This window comes from Solanum tuberosum, unplaced genomic scaffold, assembly GCF_000226075.1.
Source record: "Solanum tuberosum cultivar DM 1-3 516 R44 unplaced genomic scaffold, SolTub_3.0 scf00425, whole genome shotgun sequence".
Classification (NCBI taxonomy): Eukaryota; Viridiplantae; Streptophyta; class Magnoliopsida; order Solanales; family Solanaceae; genus Solanum; species Solanum tuberosum.
Genome location: NW_006239347.1, coordinates 231963 through 242520, shown reverse-complemented (window position 1 = coordinate 242520; position 10558 = coordinate 231963). Strand labels below are relative to the sequence as shown.

Here is a 10558-nt window from a genome sequence, read left to right as displayed (position 1 = left end):
CCCGAGTTTCCTCAAGTTTTGGTTGATTCTTTATCCGAGAAAGTGACTTTTCAGTTGCTTTCCAAGTGTTGGATCAAGCTATAACGGCCCAAGCCAATAGAGAGGCTAATTCTCCCATGAAACCCAAATGTCAGTACGGCAGCGGCAAGGATAAGGGACTTCACTAGGATGAATCCTCTGAAATTCCATGGTTCTAAGCTTGATGAGGATCCTAAAGAGTTTATTGATGAGGTTTACAAGATAGTAGGTATCATGGTATTGTCTACGGTTGAGAAAGTGGAGTTGGCGGCTTGCCAACTCTAGGGTATTATGTTCATGTTTTACATTTTAAAGCATATCCCTCATACATAATACATTACATGTACTAATGCATATTTGTGCCTAAATTATTTCACCAATGTAGGGCTTGATGACTCCTCTCCCTCCATTCGTGGCTACATGATCACTCTAGAGATTTGAAGACTTGGTGAGTCGTCATACTCGGAGGACCATGTCACCTTTATTGCTTTCTTATGTCATTTATTTTTGGATATTGTACGTGGTATACGGGTTACATCCCGACAACTTCTTTGATGTTGTAAAAAGGCTTGTCAAGACTATGTTAGACTTCCGCTTTAAAATGTCAAACTCTTTATTTGATATAAAATGCTTTAATTTTATCAATTACTATGTGTATATGTTATTATGTCAAGTAGCTTGTGTAGGGCCTGTCGGGGTCTTTGCGCCATGTCACACATAGGGTGTACTTTGGGTCATGACAGTCGATCCCCTTAAAACATAGAGGTATTATGAATTTATCTTAAAGGATATCGATTTAGTAAAAAATGAGCATATAATTGAGAAAAATTATCTATATAGTATACAATACTCAAAGTTCACGATTAAAAGAATTTTAATCCCCTTTGAATGGTTTATACATAATCCACATACCCCATTCTCCTATCGAAAGCTCATCGACCCCAAACATATAATTGGTATGATTATAAGGAACCTGGTACAATTTTATGTATGTTAGGCTTGGTGCAGCTACTAGTGTCCCTAGTCTCATTATTTCCCTGAAAAATCTTTTGTCAAAATTTTCAGAGGGAATTATTTCCTCCCTTTATTTGAAAAGTAAAGCTGGATAATAAGGTTTTCCATCTGGAAAATATATTCTTTTAGATGAATCCCTTGTAAAACATATATTGTGTTGCGTCGTAGTCATTGTTTATGAAATTATTTTGAAATTTGGTAACACCTAGAGCTATGACAAAGAAGGCTAAGCAAATTCTAGGTAGAATACTGAATAGTTTTTATTAAATAATTTTTTTGTTATGAAAGTAAAATTATCCTAAAGATAGTTTCATCTTTTATGTATTTATTTTCATCTTTTTACATATTGTTTAGGTAGGGGAACATAAGATTCTTTCGTTAAATAATGGTATTGATGTCGTCTAATTTGGTAGTATAGGGTTTTCTTTGGGTGATGAAACTAATACCTAATATTATATCATTTATATCCTTAGTTATCATAAAATCATTAATAAAATCAATTTCATCATTGCGTATGTGTGCTTTCCAAAATTTACAATTTATTTTAAGTTTTTCTCTATTGTTGAGAATAATCGTGTAGACCCTAGTTTAATAAATTTCAGGTGGAGCATAATATCTCTACCTTATAAGAAGATATTAAATTATGCAACTTTTTTATTTCCAAAAGGATTTCTTATATTATTAGTTGGTTCTTCGACATTCATGAATTTGAAAGAATCAAGTATCTAAGCAAGACTATTAGAATTAAAGGATAGGCGCCAGCAGTCCGCAATGATAAGTTAATACCAAATTCACAGAAGGATTCCAAGCTCTCCAAAAAAAAATTTAAAAGAAGGCTCGAAGAAGCCTTATTAAATCTCAATACTGATACAAATCAAAACAATTATTGGAGTTATTAGATACTGATTCCTCATATAATGATGAAACCGGCAACAAAAATATGTTGAATCTGCAAGGATAGGCAAAAAGTAGTAAATGCTACAACTATTATCCATATACTTTAATTGTTATCCCAATTATTCCATAGACATTAATGATCAGAATGTGATAGAAACATTAACATTAAATGTTAAAACTAAAAATATGAATAGTACTTAAAAGAAATTTAGAAGTGAAGAGAAAGAACAACGGAAGAACAAAACTTTCAACTTCAAAATATTAAAACATATAATTAAAATAAGAGTAGAGAAAGTATACTTACAATAAAAAATTTATTGTTATACGGAAAGGAGAGAGAATGTCACGACCTTGAAATGGACGTGATAGTACTCATCTATTCCACCAAGACAAGTCAACCTCAAACCCAGTAATATTAAAGAATTGCATAAACTAAAAGAATAATAGCATAAGAGTAGAAAACCTAGCCAATTTCATAAAAATGCCCCCAAAACCTGGTTATCATGTGTCAATCGATCCGTATCAGATAAATCGAATGAAGATCCAAAGTTCGTCACAAGGAGCCATAAGTTTTGCAACTGCCATTACTCTTGGTGAGTCCATTGACAGTTATGGTGTAGGAAGCGTGTTGTTCTCTCATCGACCTGAGTTCAAAAAAGGTGATTTCGTAGCAAGGCTACTTACCTGCGGAGAGTATAGTATAATAAAGGAAGGGTCATTGTTGAATAAGATGGATCCTAATATGGGCTTTCCATTGTCTTATCATGTCAGAGTTTTTGAATTTAGAGGACCAACTGCCTATGGTGAATTCGTCGAAGTGTGTAAATCGAAGCTAGGGGAGAAAGTTTTCGTGTCTGCTGCTTCAGATTCGATAGGGCATTTAGCAGGACAGTATGCTAAATTACATGGATGTTATGTTGTTGGCTATGCTGGTAGTCAAGAAAAAGTAAATTTTCTTAAGGAGATACTTGGATACGACGATGCATTTAATTATAAACAACAAATTGACCTTAAATCAGCTCTAAAAAGGTGTTTCCCTTAAGGGATTGATGTCTAATTCAACAACGTGGGAGGAAGGATGTTAGCAGTAACAGTGGCAAACATGAACTCATTCGGCAGAGTAGCTGTTTGTGGGATTATTTCTGAGTACACGAATGCTAGCACACGAGCTGCTCCGGAGATGTTGGATATAGTCTACAAAAGGATTACCAATCACGGATTCCTAGCAGTTTATCTCATGAATGTGATGCTGAATTCTTGTCAAAAACAGTTGAGTACCTCCTAGGCGGAAAACTCAAGACCATTGAAGATGTCTCACGAGGCGTTGAAAGCATTCCCTCTGCTTTTATTGGACTATTCAATGGCGAAAATATAGGCAAAAAGATTGTCAAAGTTGCAGTTGAGTGAAAAAATATGAAGATTCATGATTGTTGGCATATTTATTCATGAATTAATAAGTCAAGAACTTACTTACTTCCGTCATATTAGCAAACAATATCTTATATGTGATTCTTTCAAGTTGTAATCCATTTTGATGCTCTTATTCGGTAGGTGTAAGATTTCTGGTGATTCAAGTGCTCGAGAAGTCTGCAGTGCCATCTCGACATAGAGTTGGAGGCAAGTCATAGCCAGCTGAAAAATTAGTAGTAGTGAGGTTAGCTATGTAAACCAGAGAAGAAAACTCAAACATCATATTATACGAGAATACAAAAACTGGAAAATAAAGATTAAAAGACCAGAAAATAAATGAGCCATGGGTATATGCTGCAACCACACGTAGGATATATCAGTTGCAGCATATACCCAAAGACATTAAGCAAAAAGAAGAGTTTATCCGAACAAGCTAAGCAAAGTGTAATCATTAATAAGTAAGGAAGGTGCTACCGGTGTCTATGATATAGTGAGCTAACAATGTACAGAGTAATAGGCATGCATCAAACAAACAGAACAGGATCGCGGTGAAGTCATAGATGGGACATTTAGCTCATTCAACTTACAATGTAAAACTCCAAATCGGTATCAGATTCAGCATTATGAAGTTCCCAGCCGCCACAGAGGTGGGATGAGTAGAAATCAAGTCCTATGGCATGAACCATGCTTGATCGTCCATAGATGATACCATGGCATTGGACCATTGTTTAAAGCTCCTGTGCAGCCTCCGTCATTACATCAAGTATCAATAACTTCTGAATGACATATAAGTTTTGCGAATAAAGGAAACTTGCTCATTTCGAAAATACACGTTGACCCTGACCAACTAATGCTAGTGGGAATAACTCAACCCCATAAGCTAGCTCATGAGAAGAAGAATGTCAAAGTCCATATGAAGAGACTACTAGCCAATTCCCATTCAATGTGGGACTTTAACCACTCTAACACCCCTCTTCACGCCCACGCCCAATTAGACCGTGGAACAGGAGCCCAAATGGTGATGGACCTAGCTCTGATAAGTGATACTACATCTATCCAACAATAGTTGTCCACTATACTATTTTGAAATGTCCAACAATACATGTTCACTTTGTGAAATCAATGGATAATTTTACACTTAGTTCATAATTTACTCTTATCATTAATTATATTCATTTCTCTTTTACATTTTTCAAAACATTGTATTTATAATATTCAAAGGGTGATATAGTAAAATTACCCTTCTATTTATAGTTTCTTAATAAATGTGTAAATTCAATAGTTGACAAGTATTTTAGACAGAGGGAGTACCATATAAAATGCAAAGAGTCAATGGATCTATTTCCTTGTAGTACTATTTTAAGAATAAGAGTTATTTGTAGGTGTATAAGGATATCTATCTAAGGAAATTAAATTAGAAAAAATCCTTAAATATCTCTATCTATAATTATTCTATGAATAATATGGGTAGATATGTCTATGTATATTTTGTAATAGACCTATACCCCAATTTAAAGCATTATTAAGCCCTTCTCAGCAAACTATTACTTGGAAATTTTTTGAAGACAAATTTTCAAAGTCTATGATCAAACTTATCTTTAATAATAAATTTTTAATAACTATGGTCAAACATATCTTTAATACAATAATAAATTTTCTAAATCTATGGTCAAACATATCTTTATTTTCTAAATCAATGGTCAAATATATCTTTAATAATAAATTTTCAAAATATATGGTAAACATATCTTTAATACAGTAATAAATTTTCTAAATTTATGGTCAAACATATCTTTAATGATAAATTTTAAAAATTTATGGTCAAACATATCTTTTAATATAGTAATAAATTTTCTAAATTAATGGTCAAATATATCTTTAATAATAAATTTTCAAAATTTATGGTAAACATATCTTTAATACAGTGATAAAGTTTCTAAATATATGGTCAAACATATCTTTAGTAATAATTATTTTCAAAACTTATGGTCAAACATATCTTTAATACAGTAATAAACTCTCAGATAAACAATAGAAAAAACAAACAACATGTGGACTTCTACCCAAATGTAAGCATCATTAAACCCTATATAATGCTTCACTTTGGCTCCTGACAATTCACTCTTACTACTTCATATTCACTTGTGACTCATTGATCAAGAGAGAAAAAACAAACCCTTCCATTCAATGGCCAAAGATAGTATAATCACAAATGATAAATTATCTATGGTAGATGAGAAAAATCCATTAATTTTTTATGGATCCCAAATGAAACACGACGAGAAGGATTGTGCTATAGCACAAGAACTTTCGGTTCCCCTTATCGACTTAGGGGGTTTCTTTTCTGGTGATCCTGCCACGGCACAACAAGCATCTAGGCTTGTTGGAGAAGCGTGCAGGAGTCACGGTTTCTTCCTTGTAGTGAAACCCACGGGAGTTTGATTGCTAATCTCATCTCCAACGCCCATCGTAATATGGACATGTTTTTTAACTTGCCTCTCTCTGAAAAGCAAAAAGCTGAGAGAAAAATTGGTGTGCATTGTGGCTATGCTAGCAGCTTTACTGGAACGTTTTTGTCAAAGTTGCCTTGGAAAGAGACACTCTCTTTTCAATACTCTGCTAAAGAAGACTCATCACATATAGTTGAAGAGTATTTCCAAGGGACAATGGGTGAAAGTTTTAACAATCTTGGGTAAGGACAACTAACTGCCTCTGCTATGTTTCAAAAAAAATTCTTATACCTCTGTTATGTTTCTTTTTTTTTTCTTATACTCCCTCTCTTCTTTTTCTAATTGTCATGATAAGGTTTGGCACAACCCTTAAGAAAAAATTAATAAGGAGTGTTATTAGACCAATATATCCCTTATTATATGTTTGATCTTTATCTACATATGTGCCTCTTAATTCTAGAATAATTAATGTTAAGGACAAAGTTTGAAAAGAATCATTAATTCTCTCTTTATATTATAAATTACAACTATTTTGGAACAAATATTTTTAATCTGTATGACAAATAAAAAGGAACGGAGAGAGCATTACTTTTTTTTTAGTCGGTTTCTAAAAATTGTTATTTTTTTCTTCTTTATTTTTGAAACTCTATAATTTCAACTTATCACATGACATATTTAAAACCACAAAGTTGGGCATTCTAGTCCAAATTGAAATCAAAGGAGTATCTATTTTTCTATTTTTTTCGGTTTTGTAAATAAATTAACCTTTTCCCCTTTAATTACACAGGAATGTTTATCAAGAATATTGCAATTCCATGAGCACACTTTCTCTTAGTATCATGGAGCTCTTAGGAATGAGTCTAGGCGTACAAAAGAACCACTTTAAAGATTATTTCAAAGACAATGAATCCATAATGAGAATCAACTACTATCCGCCATGTCAGAATCCAGAGCTCACCTTAGGAACATGGCCTCATTATGATCCAACATCTTTAACCATTCTCCATCAAGATTGTGTTAGCGGACTTCTAAGTTTTTGTGGATAACGAATGGCATTCCATCAATCCAAATTCCAATGCCTTTGTGGTTAACATAGGTGACACATTTATGGTAAGCAAATTTACATGTTAGAATTATATAATAATCTAATGTACTGCATATAAATAGAGACAATTAGACAAGCAATATATATTTATTAGACAAATAATATAGGAGATTTTGACATAATATGCAATGGTAAACATGATGAGGGCTTAGGACATATGTACAACATGAATATGATGTCTTTCGCATAATTGATCAAGTGGGGTTATAACAAATTTGGTGTTTGCCTTTTGGTAGGCGCTATCAAATGGAATATTCAAAAGTTGCTTCCATAGAGCAGTGGTAAACAACTATAGTCCTAGGAAATCACTTGTTTTCTTTCTTTGTCCAAACAAAGATAAGGTGGTGAGGTCACCAACTGAATTGGTGGACTCCAATAACCCTCGAATTTATCCCGACTTCACATGGCCTACCCTCCTTCAGTTTACATAGAAGCATCACCCAGCTGATACGAACACGCTTCAAGCTTTCTCAAATTGGCTTCAACACAATAGTGCAAAACCTTAAGAGCTATACATATGAGGTTCAAAATTGAAGATCTTGGAATTTTCTTTATATATGTTGAATATTTGGCTTAGAACAACAGATCTTCTTACTGCAATAATTTTATTAAGTTTAGACCTGATTTCTATTGTTTCTTATGAAGTTGATGGAATCTGAAATATAGGACGTTAGTTATCTATTTTTTAGTTGGATAAAAAGTCTTTAAATATATGTCTTTTGTTAGTCAATACTCAATAGTATGACATTCTCGATTTCTATTATTTGTTATGTAGTAGATGGAATCTAAATTATAGGACATAGTTATCTATTTTTCAGTTAGATTTTTAGTCTTTAAATACATGTCTTTTTTAGTCAATACTCAATAGTATGACATTCTCTAGTGCAATAAAATTTTATTCTTCAACTTTTCTTCATTTGTTGTTTTCCTGCATTTCTTTTCTTTCAAAAACCAACAATTGGGATCTAAAGCCATTTTTCTTGAGGGACTTGTGAATGAAGAGATGGATTTCAAAAATAGTTTTCATAAATGACTTTTCTTGTTTTCGATGGTGAATCTCACCATAGCTTAAATTAAGAGTCACAAGAAAAAGAAAACCCTGAAGTCCAAGGTAAAAGTAACTGTTTGTCAAAAGTAACTCTGTTTGTTGTTGTTTCAACCACTATTTTCATAGTAATCATGTCTCTCCCATTAGCCAAAGAATTTGGAATTATCTAAAGAAAGAATATGCTAGAGGTTGAAGAATTCAAGTTGAAGAAAATGAAACACTCTGATACAATCAAAGAATACTTGGACATATTATTTGACATTGTTAACAAGGTAAGATTTCTAGGCATTGAATTTAATCCAGAAATGTTGGATATAATCTACAAACGGATTACCATCCAAGGACTCATAGCACCTTGTTTATTTTTGTCACGCTCAAACTTAGGGTACGCGCAATAGGCACCTGATGCCTCACTTGGCCGAGCAAACCAACTAAAACATAAAGGAAATAAAACAATGAGGGCCAAAAAAGTTTCCACAATAACCTGCTGCTAAAACAAGATAACTGGACCGGCGAGGTCACAACAACATTAAAGATAATGAAATAGATCAGCAAAGACCAACTTAACTAATAAGAACTAGCAAACCGACAAGGTTGCAACTAAAATCGTAAATATAATAAGCCGGCAAGGCTATAAATGAAACCTGAGAAGATTACCAAAGTATATCCACAAGTCTCTACGAATACTACAACTCAACTGGTTGGAAAAAGTTCCCAAAGATACCAACAACTATATAGAAAACTCAAGTATACAAAACTGATAGACAACCAATAGCTCCAGGAAAAATGAAGCATACCAATCCTCAGCTGAGACAACATCCCTATTGCAAAGGTTGATTAAGATATCTATCTAAACCTACAACACGACATGAAACGTCTCCTAACAATGGGAGGTTAGTACGAATTAAATTGTATTGGTATGTAAGGAGGAAAGTGAAATTTTAAACAACTGAATAAAAAGGTTAATAGAGATACTATATGAAAATAAAACTATGTTAGCCTCCATGACTGACATATGACCTCATAGTAATCAAATATGCATGATATGCTCGTGTAATCATATGTCATGAATACATATATACAGATGCAAATGTATGACATACCCAACCAAATGCTAGCAATAACGGTCTTTCCAGTAACTAACATGAATCATATTTTCCAACTTGTGGCTATCTGTACCATATACATTGTCTTATGAGAAAATAGGTCCTTTTCCCTCCGATTATAGCTCGAAGTAAATGGATAACATATCATGATATGAACTCTGGAAAAACATATAGTAGGCCATAACAAAAACTTAGTCAATCTTTGCTCTTTCGTGCTCTTATTCTCCAAACCATAGAATCACTTATGTATAACATGAAAACGACTCATAGAACCTCATAGGCTTTTAGAATAAACATGAGTACTAACTCAAAACTTTAGAAAGGTACCTTAAAATTGAGGATATTCATAAAGATCTTAAGGTGCTTAAAGAATGTACTCATGACTTTATTTAGCTCTCAATAAAACTTATGATAGTTTCGAAGCTCTTGACTCGACTTTAACTTAGAAAAATAATCATTTAGGAACTCAGAAGGTGATTGACATGCTTAACTTGATTTATATGAACAACTCCAAATTGGTAATAGTATGATCCATTTTAGAAATTGGCTGCATGCAAGTATATACCAAAAAAATAGAGTATAAGATTTAATATTAGTATCAGTTTCAAAAAATAATTTTGTAAAAGCTTCTGACAAGAAATAGTAGCTTGACAACTCCCTTAGATATATCATAATAATTCTCCAACATTTCAGCTCTTATCTGAGGACAATAGCTCGCTAATAGACATAAAGAGTAAGAAACTTGACGGATGATAACTTTACCACCAAACATACTTCACAATGATAAGGTATGAGAACGATATGATAAAATCAAGGAATAAAACCAGCTGACTTCTCAATGACCTTCACAGAGGGTCTTTCTAGCAATAAAATAGTAAATATAACTCATTCTATGATTTATAACTTTTTGGAATTCGTGCGATATGAAAAAGAGAATTTTGCTTTAATATGCCTTAAATATGGGCTTGAATAACTTGATGTAGATTATCAATTTTCTTTTAGTGATAAATAATCACCTCAAAATATTTTCTTTCCACAACTATTCATCAAACGTAGTGTGCACATACATCTCTACAACAATTGAAAGCATTATTTGGTAGGAGAAAATGTAAGACTTCGGAAATGTGTAGACTTAACTAGAGCTAAAATGAATGAAGTAAGAGTCCAGCAAGAAGGCAAAGGGGCCTAGATCACTTAAGAAAAAAGGAGGAAAATAATTTTTGAAATAGACCACTTGGCGATGGGGCACCACCATCGCCCAAGCCATTTGGCTACCAGCCAAAAGGACCCTCCCTTGCCTAGTGGGAAGCCCCCCCCCCCCCTTAACCTAGCTACTGGAATTTTGGGCGAGCTAGGTCGGGGCTCGCCAACCCACTTGGCTCCTCGCCAACCCACTTGGCTCCTCGCCCAAAGACCCTCCTCCTTGTTCATGGGAAATGCTCCATGATGGAGCATTCTGTAATTTTAGGCGAGCCAAGGGTCCATTAGGCGTGTCGCCTAGTGCCCTTGG

General features: G+C 33.6%; 2 pseudogenes; both read left to right on the top strand.

Annotated features, from left to right (window-relative positions):
- The first annotated feature begins 2410 nt into the window (after positions 1–2410).
- On the top strand, positions 2411–3336 carry LOC102598024 (NADP-dependent alkenal double bond reductase P1-like; annotated as a pseudogene).
- A 2190-nt stretch (positions 3337–5526) lies between these two features.
- LOC102597706 (gibberellin 20 oxidase 2-like) lies at positions 5527–7400 on the top strand (annotated as a pseudogene).
- The last annotated feature ends 3158 nt before the right edge of the window (positions 7401–10558 follow it).